We start from the raw sequence: 23,674 nt of genomic DNA on the forward strand, positions 1-23,674 counted from the left end.
TAGAGTGTGGATTTTTAAATTTATTTATTTATTGCAATTACAATATTCTTCAATGCACTTCAAATTATTTTCATGTGCTGACATGAAACAGCTGTGTTTGAGTACATGGATTAGACACCAGTTCAATACGAAGGTATGCACAAGTTCAGTTCCACAAGACTGGACTGACAAACTGCACATGAACTAGGCTTGTAAAAAAACCCCAAAAACCAGCACTTTTGTGACATGTGGAATGGCTAAGACAGAACTAAACAAAATGAACACTAGATTAATTATAATACGTTTACTTTGAACTAAGAAGTTTGTTAACAAAAATAATTTCCTTTCTTCTAAGTCCAAATACTGTCTAGAACTAGGAAATGCTAAATGTTTACAGCAAAGAAAGCTTGGAAAACAACTACCAGCATTTTTTTTAAGGCATCAAGCTCTGTAGCTTATGCATCAAAGTCCTTTTTATAAATATACAGCCATGATGTATCAAACCAAATAAGACCAATGTTTTTAAAAAAGCTATTTTAACTGAGGTTAGGTTAGTTGTGCAAGTTGCTTTTCCTTGCAAAATCCTTGTGGAGGTGCTAGCAATGTATTAGATCAATAAATATGTTCACAACCTTCTATCACCACACATGTTCCTGTGTCACCAGGGAGGACACAGGGTAAGGAACAAAATGGTTACAGCAATGGGACCATCACAGAAAAATGGCTGTCCTTGGTTCACCGTTGGTCATTCACTGACAGCTTCAAAATCATCACCTTTCCCATGCTTATTAGTCCAGCTTTCCCAGAACTAAGAAATTCTTCTAGTTTTAATTCTGGTAAGTTAAGGATACTTTTTAAAAGTATCTGTATTTTTGGTCATAATCATCTTTTACAGAACCACTATAGTGAACCTAAACAAATAAATACGTAGGTTTGGAATACTAACATTTAAATTCAACAAAGTATTTCATGAAGTATTAGGGAATAAAAAAATAACAATTTGGGGGGGCTAGAACAGAGAGCTGGATTATTGCAAGAATATTTTTTCTATTAGCAGCAGTTACTCTCATTGGCCATCCCTTTAAAAATAGAAGACTAGAGTGAAACAAAGAAGGAAAGAAATCCCAGGCAAGATCCAGGCAGCAGCCTCTGCAGATCCTACTGGATAAAAGTGGAAAGCTGAAGCTTTTCTGCAGATACTGTTCCTGATGTCATGACTGTTTTAAGTTGTTCAGGAACTGAACCAGTGAAGACTTCTGAAGGAATACTTTCAAAAGCTGTTATTTCCATGAAAAGCAAACCATGGTGGGGGCAGCACAAACCACACCACAGACAAGGCCATACACCATGGATTGGGAGAACAGCAAAAACAGACTAGGTGATATGTTTTTAACCTTTATTTTGGTCTTGGGTTATGCCCAGCTAACAATTAGGAGCACAACCTTCTCACAAGGAGACTTGGAATACAGAATTCCAGAGAAAACAACAAAAAGCAAGGCACAGCAGATATGAGGCCTACTAAGTATTGGGCAGCATTGATAATAATTTTTCCCCACAGCCCTAAGTAACAGACCATTAATGAAGGGTTCATGGGTAACTGCAGAAGTTCACCACCACTGGTCATTCCAAGGAAGCCTAATCCTGTAGTTTATAACACAAAGCAGCAAAGAGCTCAGCCTTGGATCTCCATCTCAGATCAGATTTCAGGAGACCACACCTACCAGCCAGGATAATTCACAGGGAGGCAATCCATCTCTGTCCGTAGAAACACCGCTTGACAAATATAAATGCATGCATGTATTCACGACAGTTTCTCCTTCTGCTGGTGTCCAAGCATAGCCAGGTGCAGCAAACATCTGACTGAAAGCTGGAGCAGGTACAGCTTCCAGTCGGGGATGTTTACAGCAACAGACTACAATACATCACTGCAGGGCCTTGGTGCAGAGCAGCTGGTCACCTCTAGGAGAGGGAAATAAAAGAAGACAGGATTTAAGATTAGCTTCTGTAGCATTCCAGCCAATTACTGTTCAGCTAATATTGAAAAAACCATGTTTGTACATTCAGTAGTGAAAACAGTTTTAGATTCACACACAACTTACATTAAATTAACATTTCTACATGTAGCAACTAGATGAAAAATTCTCAATTTCAATATACATTTTGAGACGTCTCTAGGTTCAAATGGATTCATTCTTATTTATATATTATTTTATATTTATTTATAAATATATATTTAATTTATACATTTAAAATAGACATAAAATAATTATTTTGAAGATACATTGACTTTACTTCCCTATAGGCTCATTTCTGGAGCTCTCAAAAACAGACGTCCACTTTGAACTTTCCCATGAATTTTGAAAATGGCTATTCTCTCATAAATATTTATGGTTTTAAATACAGCTCTATGCAAAATTAAAGACGGAAGCAAAAACAAGCCAAGTTCTTAATGAAGAAATACCAGAAACAGAAACTAGACAGAATTCTGAAAATATTTACCCTCAGGGTCAGAATCCTGCCTGATCAGTTTAAAGCTCTATTACAACTAACTGATTAAAATAAACCCAAACCAAACCTATTCTCTTTGGGCAAGCATTAAAGGAGAGGGAAAGCAACCTCAGGATGGAACCATTTCACTCCCCATCTTCAAGCTCCTATCAGAACTCCCACAACACTTGCACTCAGTTTCTCTTTATCATATTAAAATTCAGTATTTATACTGTATAATATTCAAAGAGGAAATAGTGTAACAACCAACTGGGTGAAATGCTTTTGGTAAAATACTTTGGTGTAATGTACACTTTCTCCTAATGCTCTGATTTCACGCCATGGAATTGGGAGCACTCAACCACTCTGGCTTGATCATATTCACATACTACTTAGAAGCTTTAATTTTGTAGTTTATAGCAGAATGCCTTCCTCCCACTAACAGAGCTGCAAGCAGAATGATATATTCCCTATTTAGCAGTCCTTATCACTTCCAAATGAAAATAATTTTTCAAGTCACAAGTTTTTCAGTGCCAGATTATACATAAACTTCAGCAATTCAAGGTTGTTTTTTCTCTGTTTAGACCTCTACAACAACTCATACAACCAGAAATTATGACAGGGAGTTTAAATCTGAAGAAAAACTACTGTAGTCAAGATTTCTTGTTACAGAAACCCAATCACATTCAGTTTTCAAAGAAAGGTTTCCCTCTGGAACACGAGAAATTGTAACTAGTAAGTGAATTTCATTATTACAGCAGCATGCCAAGATTAACGAGGAAGCTGCATGCAGTCACTATGGATACCATGCTGACCTTCATTATTTTTGAGAATAAATAACTAAAAAGCCAGTGGTCATTTGCAACAAAGGCCTCTTCAGGCTGTTCCAAAACTGAAAATTCCTATTTTACATTGGAAAGAAATAGGCTATTTCATGCAGAGGTAGGCACATGGTATTTGACTAATTAGGCTGCTGAGCATTAAGTTGCAATGAGCCATTTCTTTGGTTGCTTTCTTTAACACTTCTTAAGGAATAATGAAGGTTACTACAATGTTACCTGCCCAAAGAGAACAAATTCTCCACAACTTTGTTTTGTTTTACCATATACATCACCACAAAAATGCCAATCTACATGACAATGACATCTCTTGCTGCTTTACTAGATTCACTATCAACTATAAATACCTGCATAACATCTTACAAAGTAATTATAGTTGTAAAAAAGGACTTCAAATTTTCATTTCCAAATACGGTGTTGAAATAGGCAGAGGCATTACAGGTGACAGTACAACTACATGCTTGAAAGACACGAATTTCTACCTAAGTTTAGTCAAAACTCAAACCATACATTCATTAAGAAGCCTCTTCAGCTATTTTCCCAAACACTTCTGTTCAAACAAAGAAGTAGAGAGCATGCTCCAATTTTCCTTAATGGCACAGCCCTCTTGTTTTTGTAAAGACTAAAAGCTCAGAAAATAACCAGGATTTTTTCTAATACCATCACAAGCTGAAGAACATTGGCTGTTGGTTTCTGTTAATGCCTTTAACTGTTTCTCTTGAGACCACTAACAAAAGATATCATTCTTTGAAGTGTGAAGTCCCCTACTAATTCCACATGTAGAGAACACAAGGAATGACGCAGATCTTTAGTAATACATGAAGTCCTTCTGACACCTGAAATTTACCTCTTTGTTATTAACAGCAACGTAAGCTCACCGACCTCGGAACTGTTCTTCAGCTGTCAATACTCCAGAATAACAGCAACAAAAAATTAAAATCCTTATTTAACTACCAGAAAATTAGTGAATGCTGGCCGTTGACTTCCATTGTGAAGTTCTTCCTACTGTAGTTAGATTGGTGTGCAGTTCAAGAATCCCTTTAATAGTTAGCATTTAATGTTTAATTCTCAGTTTTCTTCTGGTCAATATGCATGACTAAAAAAAACCCTCACAGGATTTACTTCATGGAAAATTCAGGATTTAGAAGAGACAGCACTACAACACTGTTTGTGTTCATTTACCAGCTCCAAATCAAAGCCATGCAGATCACCAAGACTTACTGCAATTTTCCCAAGCCTCCATCAATAATTTACCAGTCACACAGAACTTCTATTGCACCTTTCAGGAGCACCTTGAGCAAAAAGTCCAGCAAGACAGGAAGGAGGAGAAAGAAAGGAAGAAGGTGAGGAAGCAAACAGCCCAAGAGCTTCCTCCTTCTCTTCTCCCACATCTTAAGACTTCCTCACTCTACAACCACCATCACTCACCACTGAAACTCATTGTATTTGGGGCCTCAGCTGCCACGTAAAAATACTGAAATGTGAATGGAGCCAAGGAGCCTGCCTGTGTGTGCATGCTCGTGCGTGTGTGTTTGGAGCCAAGATCTTGTCAGTCAAAGCAATTTGGCCTCAGATGCCTGATGCAAGCACAGAGTGATGAGAAATGACAGAGGCAGACAGATGCTCACTGTTGCCATGAGGGTTTTTTTGAAGTGATGCATATTAACAAAAAGAAAACTGAGAATTAAACATTAAAACCTAACTAGGAATTCCTAAAGGAATTCTTGAACTGCACACAAATTGAAATACAGTAGGAAGAACTTCACAGTGGAAATCAAGAGCTTCCACTGTGAACTGCAGTGAACTTCTGACACCCACACAGAGTTCACTGCAGCACTACAAGTTAACAATACCCATCACAAAGAATTACAGTGAAGTAGGAAGTGAACACAAGTAGTTTTAACACTGAATTTCCTGTGCATTTTCAGAAAAACACACTCAGCTTCTTTTGATCACTAATACTTACACAGTGCAACTAATACAAGAGGGAGAAAGACCTCTTAAAGTGGGACACGAATTCTAACACAATGATAGATTGAATCTAACATTACCAGTTGTAAAGAAAGAGGAAAAAAAGCGCCTTTGTATTTTAAAAATGTCTGGGAAACCATGACAGTAGAATGTTACTAGCACACCTCAGATGGAATTTCAGTGAGGGCTGGATGCATATACCATATGTAATTATTTCAGTAAAACAACTAGAAGCCTATGTGGTAAATTAATTATTTTCATCTGACAAAAGGAGTTCCAAGGAGGACAAACAACTGAAAAAGGATAATGGTGTGAGACAAAATAAAGTTCAGATCCTGATTCAAGATTGCCCCACATCTTAGTCTGAACAAAGTTCGAAAAAGTCATAAATTTAGTGTGCTCTGCCTAACAATGATGGCAGCAGTTACATACCCCCTTCTTCCCCACCAGAGTCTCATTCCTCTGGCTCAGCAACACAGCTCAGCCTAAAGAAACCATATGGTTATTTAGGGAACAGCATCTTGGCTCTCCACGGGGTGGAGTACCATACCCAAAATGTCATTCAGGCCAATTAAAGTCTTTATTTCAGGGAAGTTCTGCAGTAACTGGTAATCTCCACAGCCACCACAGGAGGTAGGAAGTGGCTAATTCAAGGTCATTTTGCTTTAAAAATGAGCTGAAAAAATTGAAAGCTCATCTACCACACTAAAAAGTTATCATAATGAATTACCCTCATAAAGTCCCAACCAGAAAGTTAACCTGCAATCAAGAACAGAAAAAAGAAGAAACAGTATTGCCACCCTTACTTGTATTTCTCTTCCTCAGTACACAGTCATCCAGCTGTTTATATTGCTACAGGACATACAGCAACATGTATTGTTATCTTCACTTTCTAGATTTTAACTTTTCCAGCAGGACAGGCTCATCCCAATTCACAAGAGAAACGTGAACAACCAGAACTACAAAATTAGAGGAGAAATATGAATACTATGAATGTATTAGGCCAGATTTCACATAAATATTCCATCCTTTCCCTCAAGTTTTCATTGAACTATTCCTTTCTCAGTGTCAGCAAGAAATTTTGATTATACAACCTAAGTAGGTTTGACATTGTACCTCATTACTGCTACCCATGGCATAGTTTTAATTTCATAGTTTCAGCTATTTGGTCCCTCTTACAGGAAAGGAACTTTTGCCTCATTCCTGGTAAAGATCTACAGGGAAACTAGATTGCTCAATGTGGGTCAGATTATTGTAGCTATTTAATAATAAACTATTAAAACAAACCACAGCTCCCGCTACCTGACATATCTCCCTGTTATATTGAAGAATATTCCAACTCCTAATATGGGCCCATAATATGTCTTTTCTTCTTTCAAGGTAACCAATCTCACTGATCCAAGATGACAAAACTGTCTGTAAATCTGGCCTCTTTCATTTTAAAGGCATTTTTAAAGCACAAAATTCAGAAGATGCTCCAATCTGAAAAAATACAAAAAAAGTTCATACCAGTGATCTAATTAGTCTAAGAGAGTGGAAGACAGAAGTACAAGGACAAAAAAAACCCCACTTAAACTTGATAAGAAATAGAAATGAAGAATACACCTAACAGATGTTCATTGCAGTATCCTCTAAAAAATAATCTAAATATCAGGAATGGTAAAAACTGAATTATTTGTAGTAAGTTCACTACTGAAGTTCTCCACACCTGCCAACTCAAACACGGCTGAGCACAGATGGAAAAACCTCCCTAAAAAGACAGAAACCAAAAAAATCTATATATATATTTCATTTGTTAAGTAGGTTGTTGGTTATTTGGGGGTTCTTTTGAGTGGATATCAATTGAGTCTGGTGTCCCAGACTCCAATCAATGACACATTTAGCACACTCCTTCACTTAATGACTTTTCACTCACATTTGCAATTATAATTCTCTGGTGATATCAGCTGCCAACAATAGTTCTCTGTAACACTGTGAGGGAACAAGTAGAGAACTGCAAGCAGACATTCAAAGTTCCCTTGCTTACCTTGCTGAACAAGGGCACATTTGGACAGTCTGCAAACAGCAGGGTCCAACAACTAAGTCTGCAGCAATTACCAAATTGCTGCAGAAGCTAGTAAGGGCCAGGCCACCAAGAGATCCACAGAGAACGTTCCCATTTTAAGGATAATCCTCTGTGAATGCATTCCAATCCTTCCAAATGAGTAGAGCTGCAGATATGACAAGTCCTGGCATCATCACACTGAATTTTGAAAGCAGAGTCTGGAGGCTGCTGCTGCAGCCTGTAGGTTCTGCTTAAAGTAGTGTCACAACCACCCATTTTCCCTGCTGTATACAGAGGGCTCAACTGCTCCACTGCAATTAAATAATATATAAAGGATACCAGACTGAGAAGCAATCTATACACTGGTATCAATCCTAACCTTGCTCCCAGAGCATATGCACTCTTTAAAATTACTTCAAAGAAAATAAGCTCAACCCAGCAAGCATGCAACTCACAAACATCAGATAAGCGCACAGCACTTGGGTTTACAAAACATCTTTGTTCTTATGCAGAAGTTTTTGGTTTTTTTTTAAAGAAAGTCAATTACTTGTTTTGCAATAATACTCAGGAGATCCATTCTTTTAAGCATACTCGTAATCCTGCTTCCACAGAGGAAACAGTGCACGCCAGAACAGCACAGTCATGGCATCCACTTCAGAATCAACAACCTCAAAACCAAAACCATACAGCATGAAATATTACTAAACTCCTTTCAGCTACTTTCATACTGATTATCTCTATTTAAAATGCAGATTTCACCAAGTCTGCCTCAGAAAATAATTTTCAAGATTTACTGACAGTAATTGGAACCAGACACAGTGCGCTGGCCAAGCAGCTCATTTTGAAAACATTAACTCCATATTACAGAATCAATCTTACATCAGATCTGACAAATAGACTTGGAAAATTACTGCTTTCAGAGCCTCTCAAACACCATCTCCCCCAGCATCAAGCCACCTCCTTCAATAATTTATAACAAACAAGAATTAAAATAGACTTTCCTAGTTTATAAATTTTCCGGGCATATAACTGATAAATTTGAGTTATGTTTCCCTACTTGGAACAACATAAGAGTTGAAATTTAGTTACTGGACTTATATTATAAGGCCTAAAACTTTCTGAAGAAGACAGAACTAACTTTTAGTAGGATTCTTTTTTTCCTAAATAATGAAACTAATTTTTGATTTTCATACTGACTGTTAAAAATTTTCCTTACCAACTACTAAATTAGTTGGGTTTTTTTCTGTATTCTATGCAGCATTATATCAAAATTCATCAAATCACAGAATATCCTGATTTGGAAGGGACCCATCAGGATCATGAAGTCCAACACCTGGCCCTGCACAGGACACCCATGAATTGCACCATGTGTCTTGTGAGTGTTGTCACCTACTAAAGCACCATGGCATTCACAGGAGGTTCCCACCATCCTCATGCCTGAGAACTCAAAATATAGAGTGCCATCAGCTTCTGGAAGGCACATGGAAAAAGTCTGGATGAAATTAATGTTGATAATCTTAAGGAATTAACAAGTATTTACCAAAGGCAGAGCATAGCTGACTCCTGGGGGGCTCTGATGAAAGTTGAATGGCCCAGAGAACATTCTTTGACTTCAGGACAACTTTCAGGACAGGTCTCCCACCACAGACTCACGTGGAGTCTGAGGTGCCCAGAGCTCCATGAAGAGAAGGGAAGCTGGCCAGATCTCTGGGTCACACAGCTGCAAACAGCAGCTGAAAACCAGCTGCATCTTGGCCAGGTAGGACTGCAGGGGCCATCCCAGAGCCCCAAACATTCACCAGGATCCAGGAAGCTGAGGCAGAGCACACCCTCAGCAAACTGGCAGAGGATTGGAAAGTGGAGAAGAGAGGGTTCACACAGGGAAGGGCAGCACTTCTACAAACATAAACATACGCGGATAAGCCCAAGGATGGGGCCAAACCAAACCTCATCAGGCCCAGGGCAGGAAAGCCAAGCTGTGCCCCAGGGCAGAAGAACCCCAGAGCCCCCAGCACAGGCCGGGGAGGGCTGGCACAGCACCAGCCCGGCAGGAAAGGGCCCAGGCACTGGGGCAGATGCCAAAGGGAACAGGAGCCAGTGGGAAGGGGGTGATCCCTGCCTGGGCAGACCCCGGCAAGGCCACTCTGCACACATCTGGTGGGGACCCACTCCAGCAGGAACCTGAGGAACCAAGGAGGGTCCAGCCATGGGTACCCAGGTGGTCAAGGGTCTCAGGGGCATCATCCACAGGGAGAGGCACAGGGAGACAGGCATGTTTTCTCTGGCACACAGAAGACTAGGAGCTTCTGAGAGCTGCCTACAGCTACACCAAGATGGGAGCTGTAAAGACAACGCAAACAAACACTCTAATTTTTCATTGCTCTCTTTCATTGCTCTTCCTTACCCTGGCAGACAGGGTAAGGAAGAGCAATGGCCACAAAAGGCACCATGGAATATTCAGGCTGGACACAATGACAATCTTTTTCACTAGGAGGGTGGTGAAGAGCAGGCACAGGTTTCACATGGAGGCCATGGGTTTGCTGTTCATGGGGGTTTTCACAGCTTCAGGGGTCAAACCAGCCCGGCAGGAAAGGGCCCAGGCACTGGGGCAGATGCCAAAGGGAACAGGAGCCAGTGGGAAGGGGGTGATCCCTGCCTGGGCAGACCCCGGCAAGGCCACTCTGCACACATCTGGTGGGGACCCACTCCAGCAGGAACCTGAGGAACCAAGGAGGGTCCAGCCATGGGTACCCAGGTGGTCAAGGGTCTCAGGGGCATCATCCACAGGGAGAGGCACAGGGAGACAGGCATGTTTTCTCTGGCACACAGAAGACTAGGAGCTTCTGAGAGCTGCCTACAGCTACACCAAGATGGGAGCTGTAAAGACAACACAAACACTCTAATCAGCCCTGGCAGACAGGGTAAGGAAGAGCAATGGCCACAAAAGGCACCATGGAATATTCAGGCTGGACACAATGACAATCTTTTTCACTAGGAGGGTGGTGAAGAGCAGGCACAGGTTTCACATGGAGGCCATGGGTTTGCTGTTCATGGGGGTTTTCACAGCTTCAGGGGTCAAAGCCATGACTTATCTCACCCAGTGCTACTTCTATCCCTGCTTTGAATGAGTGGTTGGACCAGAGACCCTCAGCAGCCTCTTCTGACCATTACACCTGCAATTCCATGATCTCATTAATTCCTGTGATATGCTTCCAGCAACTATAGTCTTGTTTATATAATTGTCCTCAGACATAATGAAATCAATATTGGATATAGAACTATCCATAGATACATCAGTACAGTCTTTTCTATAAATAACCAGGTGTTATCAATAGATTCCACTGCCAGCAGGTCCAACAGTTCTGAAATCACAAATACTTGATGTTAACACTATTTTTATCAGCTGATGCCAAATATTTTAAAAAATAAATTACAGAGAAAATAGAAGTTGCATACATAAGCCTACTGTACTTAAATATGCCAAACACAATCCCATGGTCACTTCTGTAGATGACTCAATGTTCTTCCAGAAAAAGAACCCTTCAAGATTATAATTTTATGCCAGTATATTAAAGAACAAGCAATATGAAAGATATTTTTACTTAGCTTGTGTGCAGGGACACCCTCAAATTTGAAAAGGCAGCAGAATGTTTCCTACAATACACTATTTTGAACATGAAAACTTCAAAATGTTATTCTGAAGCAGTACACAGGGATCCCTTACATTTAAGGACTGACTACTGATTTTCAGTCTCTTATTTTTTTTCCCCAGCAAATCTCACTTTTGTTTTCTGCCAGTACTGAATACAGCTTTTCAAACCATCAAAAACTAAATACTGAAGGTGGACAGTATGACCCAAACTATTTCTCAGTCACCCTACAAGTGCAGAGCTTCTGTACTAATCAGAATTAAACCATTTACAGTAAACAGTTTAGAAGTAACTCAGGAGTAGGACTGGTTTCTACAACTCATTCCCACGACAATGCAGTTTAAGCAACAATTCAATGCAACCAACAAAATAGCTTGGTGAAGGGGAAACCTAGATCATTACCTGATATTAAAATCCGGGGGTTTGGGTACTTCTGGTGCAGCAACCCTGAAATTCCCACACTGTCACCAAGTTTCAAACTAACAATGAGAGCTACTCAATTTTATCAGATTAGTAGCTAAAAGGAACTCTCTTGCTTGCACTGACTGATGCTTTTCATACCTTTTGGTTAGCTAACTAAAGCAGTCCTCTTAAAAAAACACAAATCCCAACCTTCTGCCCACATTAGTGGGTAGTGTACTGCAATGGGAAGAGATCTGAGAAACCACAGTTTGTGGTGAAGACAATATTTAAACTACACGTACCCCAGGGCACCTCACTTCAGAACAGGTTCTAATCCTGCCTAAGGTCTAAATATCCACAAACTAAGCCCATCAGTGAAGTCTGGAAGCACATGTTTCAATTCTGATTCTTCCAAAACATGACTTGCATGTTCAGCAGGATCAGCAGCAAAGAATGCCAGTACCCAGCCTACAGTGACAGGCATTCTGGGGATAACAACACACAGTTGTTCTCAAGTTAATCTTAAAGCAATTTTTATTAGCTCTGCAAAATACAGAGTAATACAAGAATATAACAACTACGTGCAGCTGAATTTTGTGTCGTACTTCAAACAGAAAACAATTGCGCAACAAGAACATCACTGAATGCAACTTAGCATTGCTTTATAATTATCTTAATGAGAGAGGCTGTTGCACAATGACTGTTCCAAAACCATGAAAAGAATACTCACATCACAGAGCCTGACTACTGGTACATTTTCAGGATGGTTTAAACTGAACATGTCAAAAGCACTGTGACAGAAGGGTAATCATGTTCTCTGACTTCCAGCTGAGGGATTCCTACTTCCTCTACCACTCCAGGAATTTTCGGATTTCATGATGCAATTTACTTGGACAACCACTATATTAGCTGCAAAATAATACTGGGAAAAAAATAGAGGAAAAAAGATGACTTTTCTGCAACAGAAGGCAGATGATCACAATCACTGGAGAGCAGTTTGATCCTCAGCACTGACAGGAAGGCACTGCATGGGACAGGACTGCCTGTTTTGGTGGTGATGCAGTGTTAAATCAAGATAGGTGAATTGGTTAACCACAACAGAACCTTCCCTTCCCCTGGCTCCCTAAAAAGACAGAAATACTTAAGACATTTGGTATCAACATGTTGAGTGGGGAACAGTACTATGAGCAAGATGTAGATCTCAGAGAAAGAGTCAACAACAAAAAATTAATTTGGCAAAACCACACTTCCTTAAAGGGAGTATTAACTTTGCAACCATTAGATACAGCTTCAATAGTTCCCTGCCGTGCAAGAGGAACCTGACATTTGGAAAAAAAAAAAAAAAAATCAGCAGAGGAACATCAAGCTGCTTTTCACTCTCTGCATTGAAGTTCATCCCCACTGCAAGTCTGAACACTGTTCTTCAGCCTCTTTTGTTAACACTGCACATTAACATGGAGCTCTTCCCACAGGCTTCTGTGCCAAACACAGCCAGCAGACTCCACCTCCATGGAAATCAGCTGAGCAATTCCACAGCAAACACTTCTCCTAAATGCTGAAAGGAGTCCCAAGTCTGTTTTCTGTTCCCAATGCTCCACTTGCCAGTACTTGGTACAGGGCAGGTTAGTCCTGAAAGCACCCAGCCCTTGGGGAGGCCAAGGCAAACCAAAAGAACACAAGAAGACACAGAAACCTTTCTGAGTGGTCAGAAGCATCTTAAAGCACCTCAGGCAAAAATTCCCTTGAAGACTTTGCTGATATAAAACACTAATATTCCCGAAAAATATCTGTGAAAACCTCCACCCAAGGATGTGGTTCTGTCTTCCTTCACTGACTGGAAATGACACATGTGCTGCTGACACATAAGCATCAGTTACTTCATTAGGTCAAGGGTACAACTGTGCAGAATTAGCATGAGTGATGCAAGCCAAGCCCAAGAACAGAGCTCCCACATAAAAATGTCATTAAATCTGGACTTTCTGCTCTGCAGATTTTATTTTCTATATAAGAATCTGAAAAAAAGCTCATTAAAGCTAGGCATCAACCATAATAAATCAGCTAAAAAATTAATTAAAGCTGCCCACCTAATTTCACCATATTTGCATATGAAAAATGTTTACCAAAATAGAAAAATAAGCAAAATAAGCAAAAATATGGCTCTTCATAGGAATCCTGCCATACTCAGTTCATGAACCAGATGACGTCCCCTGAACGAGGTTTGAAGTGCAAGGATGCAACAGTCCTTAAAACTTACTTCTCCTGTTGAAAGAGCTACTACCACATGAGCTCAACAGAAATGCTGTAGAAACATGCAAAAAGTTCATCTGAGCAATCAATTTCATGTGCAGTTTGTAACTTTCTCTCAATGTGAAGCATTCAAATATAGCTGGTGCTAGAGCAAAAAGCATCAGCAGTAGCATTTCTAGAACAAGTAGGTTTTGTGAAAATTGCTAAAAGCTAACGTGTACAATGGGACCAACAAACGCACACTTTAGGAAATGCTGCAAACACACACTTCCAGTCATTTGTATACAATAAACTCAAGCACCAAAACTCACCACTCTTGCACAAAGCCACAGTCAGCTGCCTTAGGCTCCACTTAAATGCAGGAAACAGAGACTCATAGTTGGCAAAACCTGACAAGCTCTGTACGCAAGCGAAAGCTAATATTTAATCTTGCAAATACCAACTTAACTAAAATACTACTTAAAAGTACAACACCTCAAGCTAATTATATTTAACAACTTAAACCAGTAGCTTCAAAGACAGGAAACACCACAGAGTTATCAATAGCCTGTACACCACAGTGCTTCAGCCTCCAATGATCTGCAAGTCCCATCTGTGCAAAGATTAACCAGACAGCTAAAATAACTTGATTCTACAGAGGGGGAATAAATGACTGAAGCAAACAGCCATAGTTCAACTTACCTGCACATTATAAACTGTCTAAACTATTAAGAAATAGATTTGTAGCGTACCAATAAACTGAGAGAAAACTAGCAGTCACCTCTTTTAAAGAAGGCAACTTAAGAAAACTTTATCCCTTCTTCCCCCCCGCCAAAAATAAATTAATGATTAAGAGTCTTTGAAAATTTCAGCACAGGTTTGGTTTTACTGGGATGCCTGATACTCTCAGGAGAAATTTAAAAGTAGTATTACACATTGCAGTGATTCAAGCTGTGCAAATAAAGGTCTTGTTTCTCAATTTCTGTATAAGCAAGAAGTCAGGTATCATTAACTACAACAAGAAGGAACCTCACACTGAAGTTCATGTTGTGTAAGAAAGAGCAACAAACACACTAAACTTCTCCCTGATCTTGCAATATGCAGCTTCACATTATCATACAGAATCACAGCTTCCATCAGTTCATTAGAACCAAGGAATGTTTAAGTACACAGATTCATTATACTTAGATGAGATTTTACTGCTTCTAGTTAATATTTGGCATAACCTGACTCTTAACTGAAACATCAGCTTAGCAGACCCTGATCTAACTAGTGTGTTTATCAAGACAAGTCATTCAGTTACCATATTCAAAGCAAAAAACTCACCATAAAATTTTAATTAGGTTTCTGAACTCAAAGCAGTCACACAGGCTGAAATAAAATGAAGAATGCAAGACCGAACAATCGTGCCTAATCATAGAATATCTCAGGGCTATCAACTACTACATTTATTTTGTAATTAATAATAATAAATCATTGGATCAGATGTGGGAACTCTCTTTTCAAGTTAGAGTAATCAAAAAAGAAAGGCGGTCAAAATGGACAGATGAGTAGTTTAAGAAAATATCAGAGATTTCCTTGTTAAAGAATCTGTCTTGTATCACAGCTGAGTCAAGTTTGACTACTGCAAGTTCTGTTCAGCTAGAGATATGCACACGAATCTTCATAAAGCCCTAGAAGTCACCTTCACCTTCCTTAGCATTTTCATTGGAATATTCCCTTGATATATTCAGAACATATGAGAGACAGGTTGCAGAAAAACTGGCTGCCCTGGTACCAGAACATTTCCAATGTTCCAGTGACCTGAAAGTACCTGATCCGTCAGCAGACAGCTGAGTTATCCCACTGCAAAGGGCTGTGTGAAATTTGCCCTTGACCTACAGGGAGATCCAAGGGTTATGCTCACAGAGCCACCACCAAGAAAAACATTCCTGAACACTGCCTTTGTTGCACTGGGAGAAAGTATACACCTGTCAAACTAATATTAAAAATTACTTAGCAGTAGTATTTCTTATCTTAACCTAATTTGATAGGAAAAAATGTGTTTACTTATCCTTCTGCAAGTGAAATATTGATTGTTCTTAAGTTAAAGTTTTACTGGGTAAGTTTACTGAACAGTAATTTAAGATAAGCAAAACTCCAAAAGAAGCAGACTAGGGAGAAGATGAGAAAGAATATTTATTTACAAGCATGATCTGTATATAATCAGATAATTTAGTTAAAGTTTATCAGCAGGGCTAAAAATATATCCCATAAGATCGCTATAAAATGCTCAAGATACTCCCAGAAAACATGGAGTTAACAAAAAACACTACACTAATCATATGAGCATGTTGCAAGCATGTTCATTAAAGTACTGATGCATATCAAATATGGACCAGTCAGCCAGGAAAATGAATAAAGATAGATTGGAAAAGTAACTCTTTCAACACAGAGGTGCCCATCTCCAGCCAGAGCCCGAGTGAGGATGAGGTAAAAGAAAGAAAGATGCGATGGAAAACTCAGCAATTTTAACTTTGAATACTTAAAGCCAACACTAACGAGAGACTGTTACTGTCTTGTCAGGCCCAAGAGCAGAAACCTGCTTTAGAACTCTAGGTAAGAACAACTAGATGTGTCACCGTGTATTAAACCAGAACACAATTTTCTGTCTGTTCTGCTTTTACCCTTTTGTTTCCCATTTCCGTCTTATTTAATAAGTCTGCCTTCTGTTTTACTATTTTGTTTGCCTTGTACTGAGGATATGGGGAAAGGAGACAGTTTGGTGAAGGCTAAAAAACCTGCTCTGTGCCAGCAGCTCCAAGAAGTACCCTGAGAGAGGTGCTTTGGAAGCTCATGTGCTGAGGAACGTTTTCTGCCAAGCTGCAGAGGGTCAGTAGGGCATCTTCTGTTGCCAAAAAGCACTTTCCAGAAGGTACAAATCTGAACCTTTTCTGGGAGTTATCAACAGTACACAACACAGCTCCCCACTCACCCAAAACTGCAAACTCACGCTGTGATTTCTGCATGTGAAAGTCCCCATGGAAGTCAGAGCACGGCCACTTGGAGTGGTGAAGGGAGCAGTATGGACAAGGCACAGACACCAGCTCAGTCCTCAGAACACTGGGAAACACTCTGAACATCTGCAGAATGACAGCCCTGCGTTTGGCTGAACTCTGCTGTAGCTGCAGAGAGAACAATGAAGTGCATGAATAAAGCCCTCTGAGGCTCAGCTGGCAGTTTGATTTATTATACTCACGTTAAGCCTCCAATGTTCATTCTCTGCATAGCTCGGATACAGCAAAGGATTTGATTTGGACTAACTTACTTTATTTCTATATTCTTTACATAAAAAGTCCATGTTCTTACAAATTTCACTAATACCACTTTGATATCTAACATGTTGATTCAGTGTGAAACATCAGAATTAAACAGCCTTTTAGCTTCCTCATTCCCACAGGATTCATCATGCCCTCAGACATGAAACAATCTTATCTAGGGCACTTCTTACGAATATTTTAATCATTTTCCCTTTACCTTTCTAACCTTCACTTCTGCAGAAATACAGACTACATTCGCTCTACCTTCTTGTGCTGTTAAAACTCTTTACTGCTCTTGTTCAGACTGAGGCATGCTAAGACAGTGTATAAGGAGCAAACTGGTATTACTAAAGGATAACTGCAGGCATGCAAAATTATCTGTACTAAATAAATTTTAAACTGAAAGCTATGTTGTGATCCTTCCATTCAAATGCCAGCTCAGACAATGCCTCTTTTTTGGGAAGTAGGGCTTTCTCCAGTTAGACCAGTTCACTACTCTTCTACTCTATGGAACTTCCTGAGTAAGACAAAAGCAAGAACATTTTGAAACAAATATAAACAGAACCAAGTTACTATTGATCAACTGGATCTCAATACACTCTCTTCCATATGTATATCTTCTTATTATTATAAATTGATATTATAACATTTTCCAATTAGGAATCAGTAGGGAAGGAGGGTTTTTTTGTTATGTTTCTGGATTTATTTTTTTCTATAATCCTTATCAATGCCCAAGCGGTTACAGGATCAATCATTCACCAGTGCAGCCATCCCTCCTGCTCTTCTTTCCATTCCACACTCCAACAGGGCAATCTGGAAAAGACCACTGAGCCAGGCACTGAACACTCAGGCCAGACAGCTACCCAAAGACTTTCCCAATAAATTAGATAAAGTAAATTACGCAAACAATTTATCACAACTAAGTCATACAACCTTCCAGACCTTTTCAGAAAAAGAAACAGATTTATCATCTCACATGTTTAGGCACTAGGATTTTGGATCATTTTAATATTATTCCATGTCATGCATGCCAAAGGTATTAGATCTGAATAAACTTGCAGAAGTCTATAACAAACTGAACAGATTTTTTTAAATGTTTTCCAGTCCTGATAGTTCTGAAAGCACTGACCTTTCCCTCATCCCAGAAGTTCCCTTCACTCTGGTGGGCATGCCTTCACCCTCATATATACCTCTAGCTTGAAGACTTTTACCTTTCTGGAGTATGGAACACTGATCACAACAGAAAAAAATCCCCAGCCTGTTCACCAAACCCAAACTGCAGCAGCATGCAACAGCATACTGACAGCCTATTCAGCTTGTTCTCAATCTGATTATTCACGTGTTCTGTACTGACTGCCATCTGCCCACTCCTCCTACTGTCTGTATCTGACACAGACTTTGTGCCATCTCATAAGCCTTTTTTTTGGCACTTTTCTGCACACTTCCTTCAGGACACTGCTACACAGAGGGAATAAACTTCATTTTAAGATTGTTTCCTGGAGCACCCCAGGCATTACATTTCTAATCAACTCAAATTTAGAAAAGGTTTTGCCATGTAACATTCAAAAATGCCCTATATATTTATATTTTGCTTTTAAAACATGTGTGTATATATATATATAATATGCATGCAGATAAATTATACATATTAAATATACATATTAATACATTTACATACATATTTAAGACAGGATATAGATTCAAAACAAAGTCAGCCACTACTCACATTCTTTTTTTCCCCATTTAAACTGCAATTTGAGCACTAATCACCAGAAGTAATAACAGAGTATGCACACAGGTATTTTTATTTTAGGCAAACAATCCACTGCTTCATAGACTTGACAGTTGTCTCTACTAACTCCATGGCTGTTGTAGCCAAATCTTATCATGCACTGAAAAGGACGTTGGGATTAATTACGTAGCTCCAATCTGGCCCTTTTATTAGTATCAGGAATGTTCATTCCCCAAGTTGTACATGACAGTCACTTAAAACTCCATCTGGCTTTTATGACTTACACCAGGAACTTCCGTGCTAAGAGTTCATGAATGTATTAACTGCACCAAGGGTTTTGGATTTTTTCCCCTCTCTTAAATAAAGAGGCTTGCAACAAACAGCTGAAGTATGAACAAACCTCCAAGTGCCTGTTAGCACTTAGAAATTTAGGAAGAAAGAAAGAAAGATTCTCTGCTTCTGCACACAATGCTTGTTTGAAAACTGTGGAGAAAAATAAATGCAAAAGATCCTTCTCTTTACTCTCTCTGCTGCTGACCTTTAGACCTGACACCCACCGCATCCGGTGGGAAACTTTTTCCAAGAGCCTTCTTATAAATATTTTAGCAGATTTAAGCATCCAGACCGCATTTTATTCACCCACATCTACTAAAGAAGTACTGATTCATGACAACATATATGTGGACCTTTATATTTACATAAGTATCTGTCACACAATAAAATATAATTAACAGTATCCTGAACACGCCATGTGAAGGTACTTTTGAAGCTTGGGGTTTTTTGGGGGAGTTTGCTTTTTTTACAATATTTATTCTTACAGCTGCTACAAGGCTCTAAAATATAACTTCATTGCTGCCTATTCTCCTGTATATGGTTTTAAAACAGATTTGTATATCCTCCATAAATAACAAAGCACTAGGAAAAGTCCATGCACCCCTATCTTTGGTCAATAAATGTAATAATGATAACTCAATTTCCTTATCAAAATATAATTTCAAGTTTCTCTTAGATGTTTTGCCAATAAATGTCCTTAAACTTGCAAGAACAGCTTACTTAAAGGAATCTGTTCAGCTTTTCAGTGTCAAAGGACTGCACCTGCTCCTTTTTAGATAACCAGCCCCCTTGTCAAGTCTTGCATTCCTCTTGTTTCTCCACTACAACGAGAAACTGTTTTGTGCAGTACAGAGCAAGTCACTCTAGAAAGTCACAGGAAAGATTTCTGTAATTTCCACAGGGAACATCAGCACTCCTCTCTAGGTGCACTTCTCCTCCAGGTCAACCCTTCTTCCCTCTCTAGGTGGTTCCCCTAGAGAGCTACAAATTTCACAGTCTTGTAGACGGCTGTGCCAGATTAGTGCTCGTAAGGAAACTTTCCAGCAGCTCCGAACAAGCCATGGAGTCAGACAAGGACAACCACATTCACCAAGACAGGTAATCAGGAATTTGGCTCCCTCACACAGCTACAGCACTAACAAAAGAGACTGAAGTATGAAACATTAGACACTGTTCAAAGAAGGTACTGTTTACTTAGAACTAGATTATGCACATTGCTTTACTGCAGGATTTTATGCCAGCAAAGTTCAGCTAGATTTAGCAAGCAAGAAAAACAGAAGAAATGTTTGGGTTTAGTGCTTATAATGGAGGGTTTGTTTCAATTTCACCCATCAAGTTTCACTACACATGATTAAATGCTAACTGCAAGGACAAGTCTGAAGGATCAGTATCTGAAGACACAATTCCTCCCAAAGACCTTGTAACAAGAAGGGTGCAGTGTAATAAAAGCCTTTATTTTCCAGTCTTAGCATTATCGAGGCTTCTGTTGACACTGAAGTCCTTTGGGTTTTATGGCTGTTTTGTCACCAGCCATCAAAACTGCATTAGTGGCCCATCTACATATGATACAGATCAAGGCTTCAGTCCAGCAAAACCTCTGTCACATGGCTTCACAGCGGTCACAGCTCTGTTACCAAAAGGAGCAGGGGACAAGCTGTGTCTCACTCCAAGTTATTCCTCAGATGTCTCCTAGGACACTGTTATGCTCCTGGCTCATAGGAAACTTGCATGCAGACATTTGAGACAAGCAGCAGCTCTCAACCCCTCCCGTAAGATAACGCCAGTGAATTATCATGCATGAGAACAGCAGGACAGGATGTACAGTGTGAGCTTACATAAGACACAAGGCACTGCTGGGAACCAGCACAAGTGAACAGCATAAATGGCTCAGAAAATGCTGATGTCACTCGTGTACGTTCGGCTTGCGCTGGCCAAGTTTCTCTGAACCCAACACCGGCCTTTCTGGCTGTTTGTAAAACCTCGCAGTCTGCTCTGCTAGAGCCACATCTTGAAAAGGAACTTGTTTTCAAAAACCTGTGTTTCTTCCTAATGAGAGCTTTCTTTAAGATGAGCAAGAATCTAAAGAAAAACAGAAAATGTAATGGAGAATTGGAAAAAGCATGTAATTGTGTAAACAAACACTTGCTCCTAATACTTACTGAGAAAACAGTTCAAGCACAACTTACCCGTTTTAAAACATGACCTCTGCAAACCTACTAAGGTCAACGAGACTTACAGTAGTTACTCAGTGAGCCCTGCTTGCATAAATTAAAGATGCCTAAGGGTAGCTATGAAACCAGGTACTTGATTTTTTCAGGGCACCTACATATTAAGAATTAACGATGATTTGCCATTCTACCAGAGCAGCTTTCAGGTTCATTAAAAAAAAGAAAAAGAAAAAACACAAAACCCAAAGCAAACCCAGCTGGGTTGTGCTTACCTCCTCTTCAACACAAAAGCTTTCCTACTTACTGTTAATCTGATTATGGAAGTTTCATATTAAATTGAGTAGGTAAGTAAGTGAGACACTATATATCAAATTACTTTCAAAAAATGCCCAATGTATGAGGCAAGAATTGCTTCTTCCTGGTGTATCTTTATACAATATATTTTTAAAAAACAGAAAAAACCATGACTAATCTAGCTGCAAAAATCAGGATTAAGCAAAACTGTAAAGAGAGAAAACTTATTTCACTCAGGTCAGGATTTGCAGCAGCAATTCCCAGCTCTGTGCTTGGCTGCTTCCATTTGTTATTGCAGTGGCTGCACTTCAGAGCAGTGTGTGAACCACAACAGTCAAGTCCTTCAGCTTCAGAACTCCTGTATTTAGGTTTTTACCTATGAAATACTGAAGTATTCTCATCTTCCACACAGAGCATCCTTTAAGGTGAGGGGAAAAATACCGTTCCTAAAACTAACATTGCCTTTTATTACAGGTATAATGAACTTATTGTCACTCCCTTCACTCCCTTAGTATTTCCTTTCAAAAGCACCATGTAGTTCAGAGATGTCAACTATCAGGGATGATCTGCTACATCAGAAATTCACAGGGCTTCCTTACCAGTGGAAAAGGACACCACACAGGTTTGTTCTAAACAGAAATGGAAAAAAAAAGCCATCCATAAAGTATTTGCAGTGTGGAATAGCAGCTCTTTGAAAGCACACACTACATCAAAATATGAAATACAAGATGACCACCGTGCAAATCATACAATATCGCAGGTTATTAAATGTCTTTTTAAGCAAGCTCTTACTTCCATCAAAGTGTGGCTACTACAGTTCACATCCTGCCTAGAGCCTTTCTACTTCTGTGATAGAAATAGCATCACTATCTACCCTTTATTACTACAGCAGATAAGCATTTCACAGTCATTAGTACGTTTATTCACAGAATGTTTTTGGAAAGCACCGCTATTCCCAATTCACAAGCAAACAGAGGACTGGCTGGTGCAGAAAGACTGATCCAAGGTCACAGAGTAAGTCTGCAGTAAAGTAAGAAACTTCACCTGGTTTTGCCTTCCTGCAACTAATACTTTCTATTAATGAGTCATTGCTGCTCCTCTAAATTATTCTTTCAGCAGGAAGAGACAACAGACTGCCTGTGGCATTCAAACTCTACATGCTAATAGCGGCTCTGCTCCAGGGTTTGCTAAAAAAAAAATCACACCCAAGGGCCTTGTTCTGTACTGTCACAGAATCCTGCTTGTACACTGGGCTGCTGTGGGGGAAAAAAGGAATATACATATACATATATATAAAATTAGATAGCCTGTCTCGTTTGTGACCCAGCTCTTTCGCTAGAGAAACAAAACCCAGTCCTTGAATAGTTTTACTCCCTCACGCCACAGACCACCGGGCAAGGGCAAAGTGCAGTGAGGAAGGGACAGGCAACTGGGAGACAAGTTATGCAAAGCTGGGGGCCGGGGCGGGGAGCAGCGCTCCCTAAGGCCCACAGGGAAAAAAAACCACAAAAACCAAAAAACCCATCTTCTGTTGGCGGGTCACGGGGGTCACAGCGCCGGGGGCTCCGCGGGGGAAAGACCCCGGCACGGGGGGAACACCGGGAGGGTGCGGGGCTCCCGTCCGACCCCGCACAGCGCAGGGAGCCCCCTCCCAACTCCCCCACCGCCGGGGACGGCCGGCCGCGACCCCACACGCCGGGGTCTTCCAACAGGCGGTCACCGACCCAGCCCCGGCACCCTCCTCGCCGCCTGTCCCCCGCCCCAAGCTCGGCCCCGGAGCGCCGCTCCTGCCGTACCTGTGCGGGGAGGCGGCGGGGACCGAGGGGCTGCGTCGCCCGGCCGGCGGGTGCTGCGGAGCTTCCCAGAGCGGCCGTGCCCGGCCGTGCCCCACTGCTGCCGCCGCCGCGGCCCCGCCGCGCTCGCTGCCCTCGCCTCCCGTTTGACCTTTCCGTGTCTCCGCCGCCCGTCCCCGGCACCCTCTGACGTCACCGCCATGGCAACCAATCCCCGCCCTCTCCTGGCCCCGCCCTCCAACCCCGCGCGCTCACGCGCACGCGCCCACCGGCGGGAGGGGCGGGGCCGCGCGCCCCTCGCGGCCAATGAGCGCGCGCCGGGGGCGGCCTGGCCCCGCCCCCCGGAGTCACCCACAGGGCGCGGAACCGATAATAAATATATAATATTGATAGTACATATATTTATATTATAGATTTATGTGTATATATATGTGTGTGTATATACACATGTGTATGT

General features: G+C 40.6%; 1 long non-coding RNA gene across 1 annotated transcript; it reads right to left on the bottom strand.

Moving 5' to 3' along the window:
* On the bottom strand, positions 1-23,375 carry LOC121359983. The gene is made up of 2 exons (XR_005956112.1): positions 23,221-23,375; positions 1-1,938 (listed from the first exon to the last, which is right to left on the bottom strand). It is a non-coding gene; the product is annotated as an uncharacterized LOC121359983 (long non-coding RNA).
* Between the last annotated feature and the right edge of the window lie 299 nt (positions 23,376-23,674).

Source organism: Pyrgilauda ruficollis, unplaced genomic scaffold, assembly GCF_017590135.1.
Source record: "Pyrgilauda ruficollis isolate IOZ18807 unplaced genomic scaffold, ASM1759013v1 scaffold48, whole genome shotgun sequence".
Classification (NCBI taxonomy): domain Eukaryota; kingdom Metazoa; phylum Chordata; class Aves; order Passeriformes; family Passeridae; genus Pyrgilauda; species Pyrgilauda ruficollis.